The sequence below is a fragment of the Pogona vitticeps genome, chromosome 2 (genome assembly GCF_051106095.1).
Source record: "Pogona vitticeps strain Pit_001003342236 chromosome 2, PviZW2.1, whole genome shotgun sequence".
Lineage (NCBI taxonomy): Eukaryota > Metazoa > Chordata > Lepidosauria > Squamata > Agamidae > Pogona > Pogona vitticeps.
In genome coordinates, this window is record NC_135784.1 from 252,865,430 (window position 1) to 252,891,537 (window position 26,108).

The window sequence follows — 26,108 nt, forward strand, 5'->3', positions numbered from 1 at the left end:
TATTGGAGCTCTTATTTAATACCTCAGCAATTTTACTGATTCCATTTGTTATTTAATCTTACAAAATGTTGTATTTCCTCTACCATTTCACACAAATAAATGATTTTTGGAGGCAGTTGTAGATGTGTGGGACTATGTACCACAGTCAGTTACACCATCATCTCTTGTGTGTTTTAACATACTTTTGAAACTATTTTTTCTGTTCCTTTTTGTTCTATTAAAAATATTTATATCTTGCTTTTCAGATTAGGTGCACTAACAGAAAGTATAGTAAAACAATATATTATAAAACCGCTAGTAATAGAACAGCATTTTAAAAATAAAGCAAGAAGGTGGGTGATTTTAACTTGCTCTTTTACTAAGGCTCTACAATTTAATGTTTTTAATCGTGTTGAAAGCTGTGTGTTATGCCTTTCTACAGCATCTTTATTTGTTAGTTTCACTGTTACATTACTACCTAGAGCTCTTAGGTGAAAAATACAGATTTTAAAATAAAATAACTTATAAAGTGAAGTGAAATGAAATGAAATACAGTCTTGGACTCAATTAAGAGTTACGAGTTTTTGTGTAAATGTGCTGCAAATGAACTGTAGATCCACTTGATGGTATGTAAGTATTAGCTAGCTGGGTAGCTCTGTGAGATGGGTATCTGGATGTGGAGCCAGGGGTTTGGAGCTCTCTTCCAGGAGAAGACCTGGCCTCCTTGGGAGGGCTGCCCAGCCCAGGGCACCCCCCCCCCAGAAGAAACAACCTCTTAATGGTTGATGTGGGTTTTTCAGGCTCTTTGGCCATGTTCTAAAGGTTGTTTTTCCTAACATTTTGCCAGTCTCTGTGGCATAGTGCTGTCCTCTGAAGATGCCGGCCACAGAGACTGGCGAAATGTTAGGAAGAACAACCTTCAGAATACGGCCAAAGAGCCCGAAAAACCCAAAGCAACCATCACATCCCAGCTGTGAAAGCCTTCGAGAAAACCTCTTAATGCTCTATGCCTAGAAAACCTTGGAAAAAGTTGCCATGCATTGGAATTAACTTCATGGCACACAACTGTTGCAGAAGCCTAAAGCTGAAATAAAAGACACTTATCTGGAAGTAACTTCCCATTTAATTTAGTCACATTAGTTTTTGAGAAGACAAGTGTGGCATTGGGCTGCAAGATTGTGCAGGTTTCTTTTACAAGATGGCATTATTTCTGTGCTCCAATCTATACTGAATAATTATTCAGAGCTGTGACAACTTTGGCAGGCAGTAGGTCAGCTATGAAACTAAATTGTTGAATTTTATTCAAATTTTAGCCAAAGGCCATTGAATCTATGAAACTGTTTTGCCACCATGTGCCATTATTTCCACTAAAACAATGCACACCAAACTGACATGATGATTTAGTGAATAAGTATGCCTGTGAGATTCCAGTCAAATCACCATCCTAAATATATAGCAATGATTTTCAGAAACAGAGTCTGAAAGTCTCTGAAGTATAGCACTTCTTTTGTATCGTTACATGGCATTGGCTGCCCTTTCCTATACATAAGGTTGTTTTCCTGTGGTCTGAAGTATGATTGTGATTCAAATATGTATGTTTATTACATATACATACACATGTATATACTAAGCCATTGTAAAATAGCATTTAACTTGTGTGCTGCATTAGATTCATTGGATTGTAACCTGAAAGAGGAATTCATTAATTTAAATCTAAAGCTGAATGTTGGTTTATAGTTAGTTTTCGAAGGGAGCTAATATACAGGAAGTTGCAAAGCAATGTTATGCAGCAGTCACTTGATGTGGGGAAGAATACGCCCCCCCCCCATAGACAGGGCTATGTATCTTGCATGTGTTCAGCCCAGGAGGACAAATTAAACCAAGCAAATCTTCGGTAAATCCCCAAATAACAGTGTACAAACTCCCAGTGTCACTGGAAGTACTGTCAAATGCTACTAGGAATCACTGTAGTAAGAGTACTCATAAGCATGCTTTTCATGGAGATTCCAAATGTAGTAACCCATTAGTCTATTGAACTTTCCATGGCTTCCTAGAGCTCTTCTGTTAGCAGAATTTAAGCATAGAATGCCATACATTATCTGAAAGTCAACTTAGCTTTTATGGAGCCAATATCTCTTTAATCATAACTAATAGATATAGATTTTAATGATAGTTGCTTCTTGTTAGTATATAAGTGAAACTGGTGAGACAGATTTTTGTATTTAAAGTTCAGTTGATCTTATTGAATTTCTTGAGTCCTGTGGTGGACAGCCCACACATCACTCCTGTCAGTCATTGTAGAGCTCTAGTGCAGGAGCCTATGACAAGACAGGAGGGGCAGAGTCAACAGAACTGACTGAGACAGAGAGTCAATTAGGGAGAAGATAGTGAACTGTTTAGACAAGAGATTGGAAAGTTGGTGTGGTAGAGAATATAAAAGAGTTAAAAGTAATAAAAAAATTCCTAGACAGTCAGAATATATTGAGACCTTCATTAAAGTGAAAGAATACAAGCAAGCTTACATGTAATCAAATCCACATTTATGGAATGAATAATAAAAGAACATCCATGATTTTTCTTCTGTAATTTACCTACCAAACTGTAAATAAACCTTGTTATATTTGGCAGCAGTAGTCTGAGATTCATAATTGGTACAGTGAGGGCAATACCCTCGGATGGCAGCGAAAAGGGGTGAAAAGAACAAGTTGTGTCCAAAGATGAACCTGTGAGTGGGAAAACAAACAGGGGACACTGGGGGACAGTGGGGGTACATGACAAAAGTGGTGGCAGCACGGTGGGATTCAAAATGAATGAATTCCAGTGAGCCTAAGTGAAGAGAAATCTTCTGAGTCTGAGAGATCTGATAGCTGAAGGCTGTGCAAAAAGGAGTAGGGAACCCTAGAGCTCTTAGTGAACAGCTTGGAAGGAACTCCAGATCACAGACTTCAGGAAAGGTTAAGGCAGGGAAAAGACTCTGAAGAGAAGTCTGGGTTTAAAAGTTTACCTCACACGTAGAAAGGAAGGACCTAGGAGCTAGCTTTAGATCCAAAAATTCTGAGAAAAGGGAGCACTGAGGGGACCTAAGTGGAAGCCAGGGTCAAGAGAAATAGCCGAGGTGGCTGAAAATAACTGAGGCTTAAAGAAGAAAAATATTTCTGAAACAGCTGGGTGTCTGGAGGCTAAAAGAAACAGGGTCTCAGACACAGGAACAACAAGGCTAGGTGCCTAAAGAAATAAAGTAGCCATCTGAAGCTGCCAGCGGAGAGCTACAGTGTCTCAATCTCTCTAATACAGAAATGGAAAAAAATATTTTAAACCAAGGCTTGTCTGGCTGAAAAAACCCAGCCAACGTGCCCAAAGAAACATATCGAAACATGCCTTCTAAATGAGTGAAAAAGTTAGCTATGGAGGGATCTGATGTGCAAAGTTTACCTCAGGAAGAGGAGAGTTCTCTTGAAATGATAGAACAAGAGGAGGAAGCCTCAGGGGGAGAAACTGGGTTAACCTCACAAGAATGTGAAAGATGGAGGTAGCAGCAAGAATTTAAATTGAAAGAATTAGAGATAAGAGAAAAAGCCAGACAGTTAGAAATAAAAGAAAGAGCTGAAGCAGAAAAGAGACAACTGGAAATGAGAGCAAAAGAAATGGAATACCAATTAGAAATGAAAAAATTAGAACTGGCATCTCTAAACAGTAACAACAGTAATAATTCAATGGCTGAGGGGACCTCAAAAGTGGACATTAAGAAATTCCCTCAATTTAGAAAGAGTGATTGCCCTGAATCATTCTTAATCCTGTCTGAGAGAGTGTGCTGGGATTATAATGTGAGAGGAGAAGAGAAAATGGTTATTCTAAGAACACAAATAAGTGGGGAATTATCTGAGATATATTCTCAAATGCTACAAGATCACGCAAGAGAGTATGAGGCATTTAGAAAACTGGTTTTCATGAGATTTGGAATCAATGCTGAACACCTCAGGAAAAAATTTAGAGCATTGACAAGAAAACCTGAGGAATCATATTCTCAGGAGCAAATCTGGTCAGATGTTTGGATAAATAGCTAGAACAAGCTAATGTTGAAACTTTAGAGGATATGAAAAATATAATTGGGCTAGAACAATTCTATTTGGTTCTGCCTAGGGAACTAAGATATTTAGTCAGAGATAAACAGCCTAAAACAGTACAGCAAGCAAGTGAGATGGCTGATTTTATATCAGAAATCAAAACCCCGAAATTTTCAAAGTTAAAATTTGGTAGTACAAGCTGGAAGGACAGAAAGAAAAAGCCCAGGGATTACCCCTGAAACAAACAGGCAACTGGAAGCCATTTTAGGGACAAAGCAAAATCAACAGAGTTATAAAAGCAGTGAAGGGAAGGGAGATAAGCCCCCTTTCTTTGAACAAAGAGCCCCAAAAACTTGTTATGGGTGTGGAGAAAAAGGACACTTCATTTCTCAATATCAGACATCAAAGAATAAAAAAGTTAGTCAATAAAAAGGAGGGGGGAGTTTGCCCAAGAAAGTGTACTGTATACAACAGGAGAGAGAGAACGCTGAGGCAGTTGAAAATGGCGCAGTGACCACTAGAACAGAGAGCCAGGAACAACAGCCACCTTTAGCAAATGTTGTGCAATGTTATTTTATTGGAAGCAACCAGGAGCTGTTTCATTGCTCTGGAGAAAATATTTATATAAATAATATTAAGTATCTAGCTTTGAGAGACTCATGCTCTCAAGTAACTTTGTGTCATTTTGATATTGTCCCTCAGGGAGATATCGTAAAAAATGAACAAATAACCATAAAAAGGATAGGGGCTGAATTAATTCCTGTAGTTAAAGTTTATTGTATTAGCTAAAAGCCATCACAATTGTTTAAAATACAGATATGGTCAAATAAAATCATGATAAAATTACAGACATATAAAACAATAAGAGACCCTTCATATCTGGGAATCTCCCACACAATTGATCGCAATGGTTTTCAAAAAATTAGCTCAAATATTTCTTGCCGCTTTTGCGAACAGCACTGTTCTATATGTAACATAAGGGTCACAGTCCAAGAATAACCTGACCACCTTTATCTGAGGGCTTTCCTCCTGTAGAGTAGCCAAAATGTTACCCAGGAGCTTTTCACAGGGTTTTTGATATAGCTGACAGTAGAGTAAATAGTGGAAAATATCCTCTATCTCACCTGCTCCGCAGATACACTCTTCAATTGCTCTACCATACAATGTTTGGGTAGGCGGTGGTCGGGTTATTCTGATAAAATGAATGATAAAAGAATATCCATGATTTTTCTTCTGTTATTTACCTACCAAACAATAAATAAACCTTGTTATATTTGGCAGCAATAGTCTGAGATTCCTAATTGGTACAGTGAGGGTAATACCCTCTGATGGCAGCAAAAAGGGGTGAAAAGAGCAAGTCGTGTCTGAAGGTGAACCTGTGAGTGGGAAAACAAACGGGACACTGAGGGTGGGCGACAAGTCCAAAGAAACGGCTCCAATATTTCTGAGCAATTGTCTCAGAAATGTATGGTGTTTGCTTGACTGTCCTTGACAGATGGGCCTATGTTTTAGTTTTCTACTTTAGACAATATGACAACAAATCTACAAGGTGTTTTTTAAATTTACGTGTTTAAAAATGAAAAAAATAGGCTTGGTTGCTTCTGCCTCATGCCAGATAATTCAAATGCATAAATGATTGCTTAAGCTTTCCAAAAACTGGAAATGTTAAATATTTTATGTATAAGTGTCAAAGCTCATGGTAAAGGACATTGGGAGTTGGCATGGGAATCTAATCCAAAGAGTACTGATGCTGCCAAACAAAAATGTTTCTCAGCAGGAAGTTCAGACTGCTGCTGCCCTGATTTAACAAGCAGAAGGAGAGGCATGGAAATGCAAATGATACCCTATATGCATATATACATACACATATACACAGGCATATCTTTGTGTCCCCAAATAATAACATGCCCCTTGCATCGTCCATCCAGGCCATGTTTTATCTTTTCATCCGGATAGGATTCTTCATGCCCATTGGACACTCCTAGTCATGCATAAGGAAAGATGGGTCAATAAGAGCATAACATGATTTAACTTTATTTCCTGCATCCATACATTGCCTCCTCCCCATGTTCAAGTGTACAGGTTTAAATAACACAATACATATTAAACATTTCAAGGAGAAGGTCAGGTGCACATTTTGAGTTCTGTGGAATCATAGCTTTCGACTGAATTTTAAATGTTCAGCTAAACCAAAAGAATGCATGGCCTGTCTTTTATATATGAGCTATATTTTACTGTAGATTTAGTAGGATAGTACTGGTGTGCAGGGCAATGAAATTAGCCAGATCGATTTATAACATGCTTTACATGTACAACAATAACCTATAAAAGAATATCCTGAGGAAATGGTTAGATGAATAAAATGAGCACCTTCCTGACTGTTTCATCTTCTGCTGTACAGTACTACATTATTACCTGAGGCAAGAAAAACATGCAAACAAGACAGAAAATATGTTTCCACCCACCTTTCAGAAGAGGAAACTAAGAAGAAGAAAGGGAGATAATTTGAATCTGACAGAGCCAACCAAATATTACATAATCTTCAATTAAGGTGGATGTGTGTATTGAAGTTTCCTCTGCTTTTTAATGTCACTGAGCAATTACTTCAGACTTCACTCAAAAATCAGATCTAATCATTCATTAGTTTATGTCCCACAGCAGAGGTTTTCTTGTAGCTGGCATCCAGAACCTAATAATGATCTTGGCTCTTGTAAACAAAAGCTGGGAGCAAGTTTTCAGAGGAAAGAAATGTCAATTAAAGGCAATATTTGAGGTATTTTAAAACATATACGTCATATAACTTCATGTCCTCTCTTGTTCAGGTTCTGTTGAAAAATAAACCAGCCAAGCGTAGTTTTTAAAGAGTTGCTTTGCTAAAAGGGATCCATTTTTGGAAGTTCACTTGTTCCTTTAAAATGCCACTGTTCAAGGGAATTCCTTGTTTGTGTGCATCTCCAAGGCAATTATTTGTCTGCTGAAGGGAGGTTTCCCACCTCTCCAGTGCAGATTTTTGTGTTTAAAGCTTGGTTGATCTTGTGAAATTCATGATCATAAGGTTTCAGGAGTCTGAAAATGTGTTTAATGTTGGAAGACATGGTTCTAAAGTAGAACCCTTCTTTATTGTGTGCAAAAAGCAGTTATGTCTAAACTTAGCAGAAGACATGTAGTGCCAAACTGAAAGAGGTTAACGATGTACATGCTAATCATGTAAAATGCAACAAATGACTTTTCCGGATGGAGCTATGATAATCATATTGTTCACCTTTCTATCACTGAGACACTAGTAATGCAATGAGTTCCTTTTAAAACAAAATCTTCCTTGGTCTGCAAAGGAGAAAGAAGGAATACTGGAAGTCTGTGGAAATGGGATACAAAGAAAATGGCAACATACATTGTTCTGAAAGAGTTACAGGATGGGGTGTTCTTGCGAATACTGTAGTGTGTTATGCAGAGACAGGAAACTTCAAATGCTGCTTTATTTTTTTCCATTGAGTTTCCTATTTTTAGTTTGAATGTATCCCAATTATATAGATTGTTTCAGGCCAAACTGTATTTCATATACATCTCATCTTTAGAAGCTGACCTCTGTTAGTGTTATGGAAGCATGAATCAAGTAGACCTTTGTTGTTGATTGATCACATTCGTAAGTAAAATCTGTGCTTAATCTCCCAAAGACCAATCACATGACAAAGCAAGCTAATTTGCAAACTTTGGAAAGTGTGAAAGTCATTTGCACTGTTAATCAGACTTTTTGAAGAACAGCAAATGGACAACGGAACATGACTGAACTCAGGAAGACCTTGTGGCTCAAACAAACCTTTCCTGGAACAGAATCAAGTGGGATCAAACCTTATCCAGTTCAATGTTCAGTTCATATAGTGGCTACTCCATTACCCATAAGGAGCTCAGCAAGCAGGACATGAGTGTAGCCACACTCTTTGTGTCATGTCCTCCAGCAAATGACAAAACAGAGGCCTACTGCCCTTATTCCAATAATCCTTTTTCCCATCCAGGAGAGGAAGATCCAGCGGATAGTATGTGTGGATATAATTGATCCTGCACATAGATCCAGTTGGTCCTGAGAGTGAAAAATGAAACCAAAAGAACTGGACACTCGCCTGCTGAGTCATTGCCCCACTTGAACATCACCACCACCGCGATATTATTTTACACCAAGGGAAAGCATGAGAGTGATGACAGAGTGTTTAATGGAACATAATTTAGTTCCATCTCAAATGCTTGAAAAATGAGTTTCTTGTAAACATCAAAAGACAGGATGGAGAATGCAAAAAAGAGAGCTATCAGCCATTTTCTCTGTGAGAGACCCTCTTATCACAACAGGACAATCTATTGTGGTTGGAAGGAAAGCCTACTATGGAGGCGAAATAATGGCATAAAAAGCAAGACTGTTTAATATGAGAGAGGCCTTGCTTAGAAATGAAAGAACAGAAGGGGGTACCATTTATGTATATCTAGCTGTTTATATCCTACCCAACAATATCCTATCTGCATATGCTGGGAAGATTATCATTTGCCCTTGCTTGTGGAAAATTCTGGAGTAGGGGGAGGGTATATTCCCACTCAGCTAACCTTTCCTTCATCACCCCTCCCTTTATTCGGTTTTGAAACTCAATCAAGATGTTGAAGAATGACATAGAAATAGATATATCACCATTTGATCTAGCTCTTCAGTGATAATTCAAGGGTGGCCAAAGGACAACAAAAAATCATGTGCCTTTAAACATCAAATTTGACAGACATCTTGGAGGTGGGGGAAAACAACTGCATAAAATTGAGCAGGATTCAAATTTTATGAAGTTGTTTTTAAAATTGTTGTCTTAAGATACAAGCACAAGCTGCCAAATAAATACATTTCCATTTAATTTTACACTTTATTTAAAAGTGGAAGATGACAAGTTAAATGTAAAATAATTCAAGGGGAAAGCAGAAATTAATCTTAGAGGGAACAATAAATAAATTTAACAGTTGAAGTGGTTACATTATTTTTTCCATATACAAAGACATAATCAAATCATGCTGGCTACTGAAGAGTAAATCTACGCTTGTGGAGCAGAGCAGGCTTTTAAAAATGATTATTATTATTTTTATGGTAGATGTACATGTGGGATTTTAAAAAGATGTGCAAAGAGAATGTGACTTTTATGACCAAAAGCTATATGAGAGCCATCTCAGTCAAACCCATACAATGGGTCTTCACAAAGAAATCCCCCCAGACCATATTGTTCCATTAACTATTAGGGCTTTGATATGTCCCACAATTTGTTGAAAAATGACGTAGATAAGAAGATGATAGTAGTGCAGTTCTTTAGTGGAGATCCATCAGCTTGGAAGCAATAGGATTTGCTGGGAGCACTATTATCCCAATGGATTTCAAGAGATGGAGCTGCCACTCTATAAGGGATTGTCGTTCTGCAGCCCCACTCAATAATGTCAAGAGCATTCCATCTCATTTCTGTAACCACAAAGGGTAGTCTTCACCTCAGGACCATGTTCAACACCACCAAGACACCTGATGTGTCTCTTTAGGTCTCCTATTTCATAGCAGATGCTATAAATGCATCTCACCATCCTGCATATCCACTCTAAAACAATTTGTTACCTCTTATATCTATCTGTAGCACTTCTAATGTTGGTGGATGGGGGTGATCATGTACAGCTTCCCACTCAAGCTCATTGAGCTGTGTGAAAAATGATTAACTTGTATCTTCCCACCCTTTTGTTCTGCTTTCTCAAGGCACAGAAATATGAGTGCATATAGCTCCCCATTCTGGAGTTTCAGTGTCCTTCAGACATTGGTGGCCTGAAGTGTGCTCCTTTTTATATGCACATGTACATTCTTTTGGTGCTTGAGAACCGGGCACTCTTCCAATTCTTTCCCCTTAGCTGAAGGTCTTGTGAGTCACAAAATGGTATCCTGGGATTAAACCAGTCACACTGTGGATGGAAGCAGAATTTAGTATGATCACTGGGCAATTGCAGCGGGCAATTGCAGCCATGATTTTATATTGATATGTAATCCCTCTTTGGAAATTATTATAAGTGAATGGGCACAGTAATTTTGTAGCAACAAGAGTCCTATAATCCAGCAGTACAAACTCTGGAGATACGTTATTTTCTAAGGTAAGTTGTGTCAGAAGTAGAATATGTATTTGCGAAGGATTTCACGGCTGGGATCTAATGGTCGTTGTGGGTTTTTCAGGCTCTTTAGCCATGTTCTGAAGGTTGTTCTTCCTGACGTTTCGCCAGTCTCTGTGGCCGGCATCTTCAGAGGACAGGAGTCGGAACTCTGCCTGTGCTGTGTTCCGACTCCAGTCCTCTGAAGATGCCGGCCACAGAGACTGGTGAAACGTCAGGAAGAACAACCTTCATAACACAGTCAAAGAGCCCGAAAAACCCACAACAATCAGAAATAGAATATTTTGGATAAATAAGAAATATGTAAATAATGCATCTAGTATAGCAACAACTGTGGAAACAAATTATTACCCGTTCAAGGGTAATAATTGCCTCACAGAACTCTTTGCTGAAGAAGAAACTGGATTAAAGCTAAAAGGATGTCTATTTGCTGGTGTGCACAAAGGCACAAGAGACATCTTATGCTGTGGACAGACACAAACAGAATAAGGAATGTGAGAAATACAAATCAAGGCAAACTCAAAATCATAAGAAAAGAAGTGGAAGGTTTAAATGTTGTAGTACTTGGTGTGAGCTATTTAAAGGGGACTGGAATAGGACACCTTCATTCAACTAATTACAGAGTATTTTACTCTGGAAACAACACAACTCAGAAGAAATTGTGTGGCTTTAATAATCAAGTGAGATGCAGCAAAGACCATTAGGGCTGTAATCAAAATCTATTAGAATACTATAAATTAATCTTGACTCCTTCCTTGAATGTGGTAGCCATTTCTCAGTCTCCCTCTCCGGAATATTAACTCTGATTCCCTGTTATCCATGGTCATCATGGTAGCCATAGAAAGTACCATCGAAAGTTGATAGGGTTGATCTTGATTCTTTCTCCAAAAGGAGACCAGGACTGTAGTAGAGCAACAAACTACTAATAATGTATACCACCCCATTGAGTGCCCACTGGAGGGGCTAGGGCACCAAACCATGGATCAGCTGTTTGGCTGGGAAACAAACTGTGCTGAAATGCCAAACCAGTAGTTTGTGCCCATCTCTAGTGAGATTCTTTCCATGCCTTGTACCATATTCACTGTAACAGTAATATTCATTGGAAGAAACTATGGCGGGAGGGAGGTCTCCAACAAGATGATGCCTTACTAACATGTTGAGAGAAATGTACAATTATCATGCAAGAAAATGTTTTGCAGGACACAGGGGGATAGCTGTCACCTTTGATACAGCTGAACAATAATTTTGTTCCATTAAAGCTTATTATGATTCTTTGATCGCTAATGACAAGGAGAGAAGCAAGCCTCTCTTTCATTTAATGGCAAGAGGTTTGTTACATGACAGTGTCAGGACATTCTGCATAGCAGTGGTCAGAATGATGATCATCAACATAATGACTGTTGAGCCTCTGCGTTTCCCTCTTAGACCTTTCAGGTTATCATAATCTCTTAAACCCTGCCTTTCACATCTTCTCCCCCTCTGCTAGCTAATTATTCCTAGAGTCAGATAAAATAATCCTGTGTATCTATATACAAGGGAAGAACATTTTAATATCTTTGTCACTGCATTTGTCTAAGTAATATATAAGCTCAAACTGCATTTCCTGTTGTGTAGTTTTATGTGTGCAGTAGCAATGATGTCATAATCCTCAGCAAATCACTGCTGACTAAAGTTTCTTTCAAGGTGCACGCAGCTTCAATACATTGTGTGTGAGTCATAAGCTCCCCAAAATTGCTTTTAAACAGCAGTAATTTGCCTTTAATGAGTGACAATTTGCTACTGGTGATGATATCATCTGCATGGTGCATGAGGGGCTGTGCAACAGGATTTCCACCATTAATTTACAATGCTGCCATAATAAAAACATACAGATATTTTATGTTTCCTATTTTTACCAAATAGATTATAATGCCCTGCTGTTCTTGTCACGTACTATCAAGTTACCTCAGACTTATGTTGACTCTATGAATGAGCAACCTCCAAAATGTCCTGTCCTCAAAAGCCTGCTCAGCTCTTGTAAATTCAAGTTTTTGGGTTCCTTTAGGGAGCCAATCCATTTTATAGTTGGTCTTCCTCTTTTCCTGCTGCCTTCACCTTTTCCCAACATTATTGTCTTTTCCAGAGACTCATGTGAATTTATCCTGCAGTCTGGACATTTGTCTGGTATGCAAGTCCCCACATTGCACTGGACCCTGGAAGCTGCACCCCAAAATTCCTTATAGGGATCCCTTTGTATCTAATTGAATGCCTCCAGAGCATGCAACAAAATGTTGTGACAGGCATAACTGTCCCATGCCCTGAAATCCATACATATCTGGGGGGAGAATTTGTATTTCCTTTCCCAAGTATCACAAATTACCTTTTGTTGTCATTGTTATTAAGTCCCATTTTCCTGCTTTCTCATTCTTCTCCTAAATTTTCCAGTAAGGAAATTGACTTTGCAGTTAATCCATGCATTTTAAGAATGGAGAGTTTCTGCTCTTGTAAAAGAAACAAGAGTATTTCTCTTTCTCTCTCTAATTAACTGTCCCTACCTGAGACACATGTATGATGTTTATGAATTATTCAGTGCTCAATCAGTCTAATAAAGTTATGGTACAATGAATAATATAATAATCATGCACTCTCAAGTCAATTCTGATTTATGGCAAGCTTTTTCAGGGAGGGAATACTCAGTAGTGGTTTACTCTTCCTTTCTTCTGGGGGGCGCCCTGGGGATGTGCATCTTGCCCTAAGCTATGCAGGCTGGCTCCGCTTGCAGGAGGCATAGAGGGGAATCAAACTCCCAACCTCTCATTCCCCAGCCAGATACCTAAACTAGTGAGCTATCTGCCCAGATTATGGTTTTAATGAATGATGTGACTTTGTCAATGGACTTCCAACAGCTTTCAAAAACCATGTTAGTTAAGATGACTTATTTCTAAGCAACATAAAGTTTCTGATGTAAATATCTGAGATATAATTAAGAAGGCTGTGAAAACAGTTGCATGCAGTTCAGTGTTGGTTAGTAAGTGGAAAATGACTAAAATGATTTATGGGATCTAGCTGTATTTGAGAACCTGTCTATATTTCTCAAAAATCCACAATACATAGCATTTCACTTTTAGCAGACTTAACTCATGTGGTTTTTTAGTCTTTCCTGCATTCCGAGTAATTGAAATGCTCCTGACTGTACAATTCACAATGGGCTTAAATAGGTTAAGACAAAGTGCTAAAATAAACTCGCTTCCTAAGAAAATAATACAAGTCAGAGGAAAATAAATACACACTTTTGAATTCATTGTGTGAACGTTTAACTCAGCATGGTTTTTAACACAGATCGAATCCCAGGTTTTTGGGCTGTGTGACCAGGCCCTTAATATTGTGGGTTTTTTTTTGTTGATTTAACACTGTCTCTGTACAAGACCTACTTCTATTCCAGAGTTGTTCCAAATTTTCAGAGGGTTTCTGTACAGTAATAAATTACAAAATTAGTGCATGAAAGAAGTCCTCTGTTCGTTGAATGTACATTCATTCTATGCTCATTCTATACAGGAGAATATGTTCACTCTCTCTGTTAGAGATGAGAATAGACTTAAACCAAGAAAGCAAGGGGCTAAAAACGCTTAACACTTTCTTCTTCTTCTTCTTGCACATTTTACATATTCATTTAAGCTACACCATGCTTCATCTGGAGAAATGCCAGCTTGTGCCTAACATCCCCATAGGGGGTTCTGTAGCCTAATATGTAACACGACATGACTAAATGACAAAATGTTGGCTCCTTGTTAAAATGTCAGGCTGCATGTGCCTTGTTGTGGCAACAAAGGCAACAATTAGCTTAGTCACTCAACCAATTCATGTCGTGTCAAGCAACAAAGGTGTCAAAAGGAGGAGTGTTGTTGGGAGGATGGCATTGCTGTGATGTTATTAAAGAGGAAATAGTAAATGTATGAGGAAAGGAAGCAAGCTAGTTCCATCCACCTCTGCAACTATTTCCCTCGCCTTGGATACCTGAAGGGTGACTTTTTGAAGTGCCTTATCTGTATGTGAAGCTCCTCCTGGAATTCAAAAAAAATCCTGAGGTGAGCAGAGAAGACTCTCTTTTGTAGAAAGCCCTCTTCTGTTGGCAGAAATGGGGACAAGACTAGTATATCCCATCTCCCTGCACATTTTCTTTTTGTTGCTGCTCCTCTTCCAGTTGAGGTTGAATATTTTTACATTAGGTGCTGCAATGACATTGTGTTATATCCAACTAGTCTCCCGTGGACTTTCAACAAAGAAATTAATCTCCAACCCTTCTTTTCACAGTATTTACTTTGAATGATCACACTATTTTGCACTTCTTTCATCAGCATTCAGATCCCTTCTCTTTTTAGCAAGTGAAATAGCACTGACCTGACAAGACATGGTAAGCATTTGAATTAGTGTTGTATCAGTTTTGTGCCATAGTGCTAAGTTTAGTGCTATAAACTTAGAGAAATATAATTTTTAAAAATATAGTTTACATTTTTTTTTTAAAAAAAATATTTATTATGGTCGTATGACCCATAAAAGGAACAACAGGGAAGTTTGGCCTTGGAGTTCAAAATGAAGCAGGGCAAAGGCTAATAGAGTTTTGTGAAGAGAACAAGCTGGTCATCACAAACACTCTTTTCCAACAACACAAGAGGCGACTCTACACATGGAAATCACCAGATGGGCAATATCGAAATCAGATTGATTATATTCTCTGCAGCCAAAGATGGAGAAGCTCAATACAGTCAGCAAAAACAAGACCTGGAGCTGATTGTGGCTCTGATCATCAGCTTCTCATAGCAAAATTCAAGCTTAAACTGAAGAGAGTAGGAAAAACCACTGGGCTAGTCGGGTATAATCTAAACCACATCCCTTATGAATACACAGTGGAAGTGAAGAACAGATTTAAAGAACTCGATTTGGTGGACAGAGTGCCTGAAGAACTTTGGATAGAGGCTCGTAACATTGTACAGGAGGCAGCAACAAAAACCATCCCAAAGGAAAGGAAATGCAAGAAAGCAAAGTGGATGTCCAATGAGGCCTTAGAAATAGCAGAGAGGAGAAGGGAAACAAAATGCAAGGGAGATAGGGAGAGTTACAGAAAATTGAATGCAGACTTCCAAAGAATAGCAAGGAGAGACAAGAGGGCCTTCTTAAATGAACAATGCAAAGAAATAGAGGAAAATAACAGAAAAGGAAATATCAGAGATCTGTTCAGGAAAATTGGAGATATTAGAGGAACATTTGTGCAAAGATGAACATGATAAAGAACAAAAATGGGAGGGACCTCACAGAAGCAGAAGACATCAAGAAGAGGTGGCAAGAATACACAGAGGAATTATACCAGAAAGATTTGGATATCCCAGACAACCCAGATAATGTGGTTGCAGACCTAGAGCCAGACATCTTGGAGAGTGAAGTCAAGTGGGCCTTATAAAGCCTGGCTAACAATAAGGCCAGTGGAGGTGATGACATTCCAGTTGAACTATTTAAAATCTTAAAAGATGATGCTGTTAAGGTGCTACATTCAACATGCCAGCAAGTTTGGAAAACTCAACAGTGGCCAGAGGACTGGAAAAGATCAGTCTACATCCCAATCCCAAAGAAGGCCAGTGCCAAAGAATGCTCCAACTACCGTACAACTGCACTCATTTCACACGCTAGCAAGGTTATGCTCAAAATCCTACAAGGTAGGCTTCAGCAGTATGTGGACCGAGAACTCCCAGAAGTACAAGCTGGATTCCGAAGGGGCAGAGGAACTAGAGACCAAATTGCTAACATGTGCTGGATCATGGAGAAAGCCAGAGAGTTCCAGAAAAACACCTAAGTCTGCTTCATTGACTACATAAAAGCCTTTGACTGTGTGGACCACAGCAAACTATGGCAAGTTTTTTTAAGAAATGGGAGTGGCTGGCCACCTTATCTATCTCCTGAAAAATCTATATGTGGGACAGGAAGCAACAGTTAGAACTGGATATGGAACAACTGATTGGTTCAAAATTGGGAAAGACTCCTCGGAAAAGACCTTGATGTTAGGAAAGTGTGAAGGCAAGAAGAGAAGGGGACGACAGAGGATGAGATGGTTGGACAATGTCATCGAAGCTACCAGAATGAATTTGACACAGCTCCATGAGGCAGTGGAAGATAGGAGAGCCTGGCGTGCTCTGGTCCATGGGGTCATGAAGAGTTGGGCATGACTAAATGACTAAACGACGACGATGACCCATACAGAAAAGGTATACTGAACAGTAAAATAATGGGAGGGACTGCAATAAGATACATACATTGAGAGTTTAGGTGATCAGAACAAACTCTGCCCTCTTACACATTGCAGCTAGGAAAAACTTTGCTACCTGTGCAGTGATTTAAGAGTTTTGGTCTGATCAGCAGTATTGTACTAACCAACTGGAAGGGTACCCTTGGAACTAGCTCAATAATGGGTGGATTAAGTTATTCCTGATTTGTTCATAAAATAGGCAGTGTAAAAGTGTATGTGCCAGAAATTCAGGGGTCCCTTTTGCACAAGGGCAAAATCTTTCTTGGCATGGGATTCCCTTGAATCTGGCCTGAAGAAGGGCTGAGGGGAGCACATTCAGTCTAGCCAGCATGAATGCTCTACAGTTTACAAATTGTATTGTAGTTGTAGTGCATAGCAGTGTGAGCAGAAGGCAGGCAAAAGAAGTAGGGCTCAATACTCTTTCTCTGGTGTTTGAATATCTTTAAAAAAATTAGTAAGTGAGATAGCATTGATTGATGAGATATGGTAAACATTTGAATTAGTACTGTATCAGTGTAGTTTTTATCAGTTTAAAAATACAGTTACCAAATTGCATTGCAATTGTAGCCCTTTCCAGTAATCATCATTTATTTATATTCTAAGCTTTCTTTATCTATTTTGCTATAAAGCAGTAGATACCCTCACTACTAAGCACTATTTTTTATTTTGCCCACTTCCCAGTATCCGTGACAGCTAACAAATGGAAAAATAAACAACATACATCACACACCTGTCCTGAAGCAGTTAATTGCCTGTATTTACACTAATTACCCATCAGATGTCAGTTTTTACTGTTTTCATATCCCTTGTGTATGGATAGCAAAATATACTAGGAGATTGGCAAAGAATTGTCATGACCACAGTAACTTTGCTTGCTAGACTGGTTGATTGTTTTGAACACGCTTGTTGTAAAAAAAATATATTCATGATACATGTTTAAAAGCACTACTTTTAGGGCAATTTTAGGATTACGGTTACCCCCTATAATTGTTTTAACATTCTTACACAGACAAGGTAGCAAAAGGGGTTGTGGTGGTAAGAGTGACAAAGCAATCTTAGATGTCACTTTTAAATATACAGCCAATTAGAAAAGAGATAGTTGAGGAAAAGAAGTAACCTTATGGGGATGGTCTTTAGGCACAGCTGATGAAGTGATTCTAATTCTTACCTACCTCTGTTGTGGACTAGGTAGGAACTAAGGGACTTTTAAAAAAAACTTTAAAATAACTATAAAATATGGTCTTTTACAAAGCTGCTAGGAAATGTCCCCACTTTCTATCTTCCCATTCCTTATTCCTATATAAGGGGATCTAATTCATCTTCAAATGCAGTATTTGGGGGTCAAGGAGAAACCATGTTCCTATCTACAAATGTGATTCCACCTCACTTCTCAGCTGATGCCATCAACCAGCTTGACAGTCTCAGCTGTCACATTAATGAGCTTCTTAAATACTTATTTCTCACCAGACAAGGCCTGGAGAAATAATTCCTCTTGACCTTGAACTGAAGTAAGACTTTCCTTCTGTGTATTTGCATACTTCGTATGCCTATCAAAATAAAATCCCAAAGCAGCTTACAACATTATTTGAAAAACAACAACACTGCAGCAGTAAAGCTATCATTAATAGGATACGGCAAGACAATTGTTTTATTTTGAACTAAAAGCTAGGAAGAAACATCCATATTTTCTTAAAATCATATTTTCATATTTGTCACTGAGAGAAATAAGTGGATAAATCTCCACAGCTGAGGAATCACTCTTGGACTCTTTTATACATATAAAGGGTTCATCATGTAATTACCAGATCCTTGCCTATGTAGCATATGGGCTTTCCAATACTTGGAAATGGAGAAATCCCAAGAATTCTTCTGCACACATATAATCATTATTTATGTAACATTAAAATTCCACTGCTGTGTCTGAGTGCAAATACATAAGGGCAACATGGTCTTTATTTCATGATTTTGTACTATAAGCTTGTATGATGAATACTATTATACGCATTTCATGAAGTCATTTACAGTACCTTGAAGGGGAAATTGTGCCCCAAAAGACAATATATAAATCAGGTGACAGATAAAAGAAATTACTTCATAGATTATGTCACAGATGTATTTTCCCATTCATGCTCCAGGAAAATACTGCCTATATTTTTCCTGTGAATAAATAACATTGATCATAAGTGTGACAAACGCAGTTCTTTTCTGTGGTAGATGCTAGATGATAGGTAGGAATACTTTTCTTGATTGATTATTCAAATCACTTTCTGTTACTTGAAACAGAAGGACAGAAGCTATCATGACTGACAAAGATCAAAAGGTTGTTGAAGAACTCAAACGTGAACTCTGAGAATAAACATATCTTATTTCAAGTATTCTTGAAATATCATATATTTTAAAGCCTCACAATGGTTTTAAAACTCTGGCTGAAACCTGCATATCATTCCCTTACCTGAATAACAGAGGAAAATAATACTGCATGTGCTTTCTTTATTGCATTTAATCTAAAAACAACTGTAATTGTTAGAAAGTTTGTTGTCATCTTAAAGAGAGGAAGGCAATACTATAAACAGATGTATGTTCACTAGTTAGGCATTAAGCCTGAAAATGTGGAGGGTTAAATATATGGTGGGGGCATGGGGCATAAACCCCACTCTGCACATCCCAACCCCACGAAAAAAGTAAGAGACCTTTACATATTCAGAGCAAAGGTTTGCTTTACTTCCAAGTGGGATGTGTTGGGACAGGTCTTCGATACAGCCTATTAAATGGACCCACTAATTTGAAAAATTGAAGCACTTCACTGTTTTACCCAAAGAATGCTACTCAAATTTTCCTCACAATATTAATTTACTATTTTTTTTAAATCTCAACTGTTGGAATTAAAAGGGGTGGCCTTTGGGGTTCTCGGTTAGTTCTCTATCCTAGATCACAGCCGTCTCCACTAAATTAAGTAGAGTTCTTGTGAGCCAAATGAGATCCATTGTCATTGATACATTTAGGAATTCTGGAAATGGATTTTTGAAAAATACATTGCTGACTTGAGGGCAATCCTGATACAGATTACAACGCCAGGGTGAAGAGAGATCAGGATGCTAAGCCTTTTCACTTTGCTGCATCACTTCCAATGCAGAGTATTCTCTGTTCCTGCTTTTGGCTTTGGAAGGAAACTCCCATGGAAAGAATCGGGAACCGTCTCCTCTCCAATGCAAATAGCAGGTGCAAAAGGCACAACTGTGGGAGAATCCCCTTCTTTTCCAAGAAGGGTCCTGATATGGACCACTCACTCACATTCACATGCTACAAATTGTCTTCATTTACACTACTAAATTGCATTGAATGGATCTCTGCTATTTCAGAGATCCATTCAATGCAATTTAGTAGTTTGGCTGCATGTGATATATCCTTGTATCGTGTCCTCTTTTCAGAGTACATTTTTTTTAATAAAATGAAGCAAACCTAGGAGGAATCCCTTTAAACACTTATGATTCAGTGTAACCTTCAGTTAATATTACCTTGTATACTAGGTAACTGGTATACAAGGTAATATTCATGTGCTTGTTTACTGATAGAAAGGGTTTCTAATTACACCCCCCCACCTTGCTGATTTACCACTATGATATGCATCACATTTTAACATATGTTGCTTTTGTCACATTTCAGCACGATACATTTTAAAAAGAGGTTAATCCTTCTGGGACCCATTCATCACCATGTATAATTAATTTTCTGTAGATAAATGTCATAAACATGAAGAGTTCTGATTTTTCCTAAGGTAGGTCTCACAGAAAGATGTAGATAATTACCTTTTACCCATTTCCCACTGGGCACTTCTGTGTGGCCGTTATTGCATGTGAGTGACAAACGGCTGTCAGTACGCCTCTAATTAACAGCAACAGGCAGCATTTTCTGTATTAAAACTGAGCAACTCCGTTGCCTTCAGCTTTGGCTAATTTATGTTTTTGAAACACAGAATGATACAGGACAACTTAGCATCCATTGATCCCACTGTAATTATTTGTGCTTCACTTTTGGTTTTTAATAATCCAACACAGAGGTGTCATTCATGTGGCATCAGAACCGTATGTAAATTACCTTGGCATAAATGTCGATGTGACTGGCAAGGAAGGAGCCTGTGGGCTGTCACTGTGTAATCAACATGATTGCCTAGCAACTCAGATGATTTATGCATTTGGTCTCAATGAATGCTGGGCCTTTAAAAGAGTTGGAGTCTGCCTAGATTTTGCAGCAGTGCTGTTTGAACACTAGTTGCTATATGTTGTTTGTGCCTTTGTTCCATTGGGAGATATTGAAATGCATAATTTAATTTAATCCAGAGTTGCCTGAAATATATTGTTTGCTTTGCTGGAGGGAATCTTGAACTCTGGTATAATTAGTAGTATAATACACCTAGAATTATCATCATCTTCCATTCTGTATCCCTTCATTGGGACATAGTGTCTTTGTTCAGGAAGCCAAGACGCCAACAGCCATACACAAGAAATAGGCATGAACAGATGTAAGGGAACGCTGAAGTTTGCAGAAATGTAAGACATCAACAGCAAAAAGTCAGTACATTGGGGCTTTCTCCCACCCCACAGGATCATGAGAAATTTTTATGCCCACATATTGTGATACGTGGTTGGTGGTGGTGGGAGGTACTTTCTTTTAAGTTAAAAGGAAGAATAACAATTGCCTGTCTGATAACGTTTTTAAGGTAAGAGAGGGGAGGGGGCTCCTGCAACAAGGAAACATACAAAAAACAAACCAGAAGTTTTCCTGTCCATCCACTTTTCACTGGTGACTTCTTTTCACTTCTACTTATGAGCAACTCAGACCATGTTTCTGGCGAAATCCCTTTTGTTACATAATAGAAGTGCAGAGACTCACAGAGGAGAATGCAGTACCTAAAGGTTCCCCAGATAGCCCACTGCTCTTTCATTAACTGGCACTTGAAGTCTCAATAGCTCACCGTGAGACACTCGTAGAGAAAAGAATAAAAATATTTCTTTAATTATCGGTGCTTGAAGTTACAGACTTGTGTATGCTGCTTTCTTTACTGCACACATACTTAGCAACCAACCAGATCAACAGCAAACAAAAAATTGACATCAATCAAGGAAAGAGAAGGAAACAGCTCTCGGCAGAGAGGCAGGGCTCTCTTTAAAATAAAAAATTGGAAGTTGCTGTATGATTGGTGTCATTGGAATGATTGGTTATAATCACTTCAGCCCAGAAAAGTTCCCCACCCACCCAGTCATACAAGCTACAGACAGCATGCCAGTTTGCAAATAAAACTCCAATGGTTTGCTGTCATACCAACCACATACGAATACAATCCTAAGTGTAACAAAGACTTGCTTTAACTACCTAAAAGGGAAAAAAAGGAGAAACTTCTAGAGGGTGTCTAGTCTAATCAGGGATCTTCCGCCTTCCTTCGGCATGCTTGGATGTGAAGCGGCTGCTCCGTCAGATGGATGGGAACACATGGAGCCCAGTGATGTCAGGCTGAACCCTCCTCAGGAGCTAAGCAGTTGAAGTTTCCAGTGGAGGCTTTCATTGACTCTTCAGCTATCAATCGCCTCCTGCTTTGGCACTTCCTTCTTTTTCCACAGCAACTGGTACCAAGTCCTTTGTCACTAGGTAGATTTCTGAAGTCCCAAACGCCAAAGCAAACAAGTGATTTGTAGAGATACACAGAGCAACCCAAGGGTGACTGAGGGGTTCTTTAACTGCCCGGTGGCTGAAATGCAGAAATATCCTCACTGTACTCCACTTGGACACTTTTGTTCCAAAGCTGATGCATAGCTTTCTCGTAACATAGCTAAAAAGACCCTTTTTGATGTTCGCATCCCTGGCAAACCTCAGGCTATTCTGGGCCTTTGCTTTCCTGACACCATTCTTACAGGCTAAGGCAGGTCTGCTGTACCCATTCTTGGTTGCGTATATATCTCACACAGATGTGAGATGCTTCAGAGAGCTTCTTGTGCAGGCACATGGGTTTCTTTAAATATCATATCTCTTCCCTTCCCACAAGAATAGTTTCTAATTGTGCCTGCAGGATTTCAGTTTTCTGGTTGTCCTCTTTCACGTGAAATCTTTCTTTCCTTTGGCATTTCTGAAAGATCGGGATCACAATTTCTACCCATGGGTTCCTATCCTATGTTTTTTCTGTCTTACAACGTGGTCCATTAAACCAAACCTTTCCCAACAGCAATGCCTACACAGCCAGATCTTCACTTTCAAGAGCGTTCTTTCTCTCATACCTTTGAGTGCTGAGAGAAAAGGTGGATGAAGACGACACGCATGCCACCAATTCTTTCTCTCCCCACGCACATTTGAGAACTTAAAAATGCATGTGAGGTGAGATCTAGGTTAGGACAGGGATGCCTGGATTCAGTGGAAGAAGTGTCTCCCCTCCCCCCCCCATCAGAGACTGAGATAACCCACCTTGATGGAGGGCCTGCACATTATAAACTAATAATGGAGTAATTCTCAGAAAGTAATCCTTATAGATGGTTCAGTGAGAAAGAGTACTTAGCTAGGGAATCAGGACTTGGAATTCCCTATTGTTCCTCCCCAAGCTTGGGCAAGCTACAAAGGGTCCCAGAGCCCTTGCCCACAGAAGAAGGCTCTGTTGAACTACTTCTGATACGCTATAATTTGAAGATGCCAAGAAGGGCTGCCATCAGCTGAAATTGGCTTGATGGCATGCAACTACTATTATTTATCTTTATGTAGCAAAGAGAGCACTACACTTTTTGCAAAAGAGAAAGATCAGAAGTGTTCACAGAACCCTAAGCCTTGGAGGAGTTCCAAGATAAATAGGTTTGGAGAGGAAAGTAACATGGACAGGAGAGTGTTGGGAAGGAAAACAGGACTGAGCACAGAATGTTGGGTGAGAAATGAAAGAGAATGGGCTACTTTTGTAGGGATGATGGCTGGCTGGACATCTGAACAGCAGGTCCCATCGTACAGATCCATTACTAAGGATGTATTAACTGACACAGGAGAACTTCTATAACAGATATTTTAGGTAGGACTTTGTCTTCTGTTGGGCAAGATATGGTGAATAATGGATGAGGTTTCTTTTTTCTGCCAATTACCACATTTTGAGAGAGTCAAATATTGAGCAGCATGTCTGGCATATGTCTAAACATACCAAGGTAATATGAAAGAACCTGGCTGGAAATAGCCAGTTGGTGGAATTATTTCAATACCCAACTCCCAAATTCTGTCAATAAATATGTATCTGCATGGAGAAAATGTAGCATTGTAATTGTACATGTCAAATGAACAAAACTCTGCCTTCATGCACAATTAAACCCCTGGTGGTAGCCACTCTCCCCCCACCATTGGAAAGTCTCTGGTTAATTTAATTACCTGCAAAACACAATTTTAGTTTGCTCTTCTAAAGTTGTGCTCTTCATCCTAAAGCTGGAGAGAGAGAGAGAGAGAGAGAGAGAGAGAGAGAGAGAGAGAGAGAGAGAGGAACAGATAATCAATCAAATGTCACAAACCAGAATAAATATTAAAAAGTGACTAACATTTAACTTCACATGTTATTATAAAACTGACAGTATCAGGTACTTCCTAATGTAATACTGTATTAGGAGTGTTCAATAGAAGCTAGAAGCCAGACTGCATTACAACATTTTTTTACATGCTACCTGTCTGGTATGCAGATCTGGTGCACTGTGTACTGTTTCATTTGGGACCTGAACCTTAACGAGTTCAGCCCATGGAGTTTTCAGTTGGTGAAGCCTTTGGCCAAACAAGTGCTTTGGAACCCCTTGCTCCTCAGGGATGTATCACGCAAGCAGTTAGAAGGCATTTCCCAGGTAGTCTAACTTTTCTCTGTGACAGATTTCCTGTGGTAAGAAAAGGGATAGAAGGAGTGGCGTGAAAAACAAGGAAAGTTTATGCACGAAGGGTGGCCTCATATGAGGTCCTCTGTACAAGTCAATGAATGAGGCACGTCAGTGTTGAATTAGAATCCTATCTGTAACGAACTCTTACCAAATTCTTGGAAGCTCAATGCATTAAAATCAGTTCTGGAAATTGCATTTTGGCAAGTTGAGATAATCTAGACCAGTGGTTCTTAACCTTGGGTTACTCAGGTGTTTTTGAACTGCAACTCCCAGAAACCCCAGCCAGCACAGCCACGGTTCACCTTCCCTCCCCTCAGCCCAGCATTGTGTGTCTCTCTCTGCTTTTTTCTTCCCTCCAGACGGTGCTGCTTGGGGAAAGCCAAGCCCTGAGAAGGAGAGCCACTGTCCTTACCACCAACACCCCTCTCTCCACCACCGTGGCCTAAGCACTGGCTGCTTTCCCCCTCAGGCACCAGCGGCTCCAAAGCCACCCCAAAAGCCAAGCAGAAGCCACCACTTAGTCTCTGAGTGTGTGGCAGTGGGAGGGGGGTGAAGGCGGAAAGAAAAAAGACCGAGGCCATCGCCGCTGCGGGGAGGAGGATGATGATAACTTCCTCAATGGCTCACAGGGGTGTTTCTTTCAAAAAGGTTAAGAACCACTGCTCTAGATGAGGTCTAAACAGTGCCAGATAGAGGGTAACTAGTACTTCATGGGCTTTGAGACTATATTTTTTGTTAATGTAGCCTTAACTGTGGGCTAAACCACAGAAGCCTTTGTGTGCTGCAGGGTCAGAAGACCAGCAGTCGTAAGATGGAATCCACGCGACGGAGTGAGCTCCCGTCGCTTTGTTCCAGCTCCTCGCCAACCTAGCAGTTCGAAAGCATGTAAATGCGAGTAGATAAATAGGTACCATCTCGGTGGGAAGGTAAAACGGCGTTCCCTAGTCACGCTGGCCACGTGACAATGGAAAACTGTCTTCGGACAGGCGCTGGCTCTACGGCTTGAAAAGCGGGATGAGCACCGCCCCCTAAAGTCGGACACGACTGGACTGAAAATGTCAAGGGGAACCTTTACCTTTTTTAAAACCTTTTTTTACCTTTTTTGTAGCTGCATCACACTGTTGGCTCATATTCAGTTTACAATCTCCAATAATTCTAAGGACCTTCCCACAAGTAGTGTTGCTGAACCAAGTATCCCCTCTCTTATAACTCTGCATTTAGTTTCTTTTTCCTAGGTGTAGAACTTTGCACTTATCCCTGTTAAATTTCATTCTGTTATTTTCAGCTCAGTGCTCGAGCTGAATTTTGAATAATAGTTTTTTTCACCCAATTTTGTATTACATTTCATAACCATTCTCTGTACTCCCTCATCCAAGTTATTAATAAAAATAGGTGAAGAGCACTAGGCCAGGAGTGAGCCTTATTGTGGTATTTCATTTCTTAATTTGAGAAGGAGTCATTGATAAGCACTCTATGAGTAAAATTCTCTAAACAGCTGTGTATTGATCTGACAGTTGTTCTAGCCAACCCACACCTAGTTTGTTTACTAATCAGGGGGCACTTTATCAATGGCTTTGCTGAAGTCAAGATATATTACATTTAAAGCATTTTCACCTTTACCAAGAAGGCTACCCAATCAAAAAAATGAGATAAAAGTAGTCTGGCAGGATCTGTTCTTGAAAAATCCACATTGGCTTTTTGGTATTACTGCATTGTTCTCACAGTGCTGGCAAAGTGGCTATTTTACAATCTGCTCCAAAATTT

The 26,108-nt window shown here is 39.3% G+C and overlaps 1 long non-coding RNA gene across 1 annotated transcript in view; it reads right to left on the minus strand.

Moving 5' to 3' along the window:
• LOC144586995 (uncharacterized) overlaps positions 1 to 26,108 on the minus strand; it is a 120,229-nt gene continuing 94,121 nt past the window's right edge. The window contains exon 2 of the long non-coding RNA XR_013542115.1: positions 1 to 24,579. This is a non-coding gene — a long non-coding RNA (uncharacterized LOC144586995). The remainder of the gene's footprint in view (positions 24,580 to 26,108) is intronic.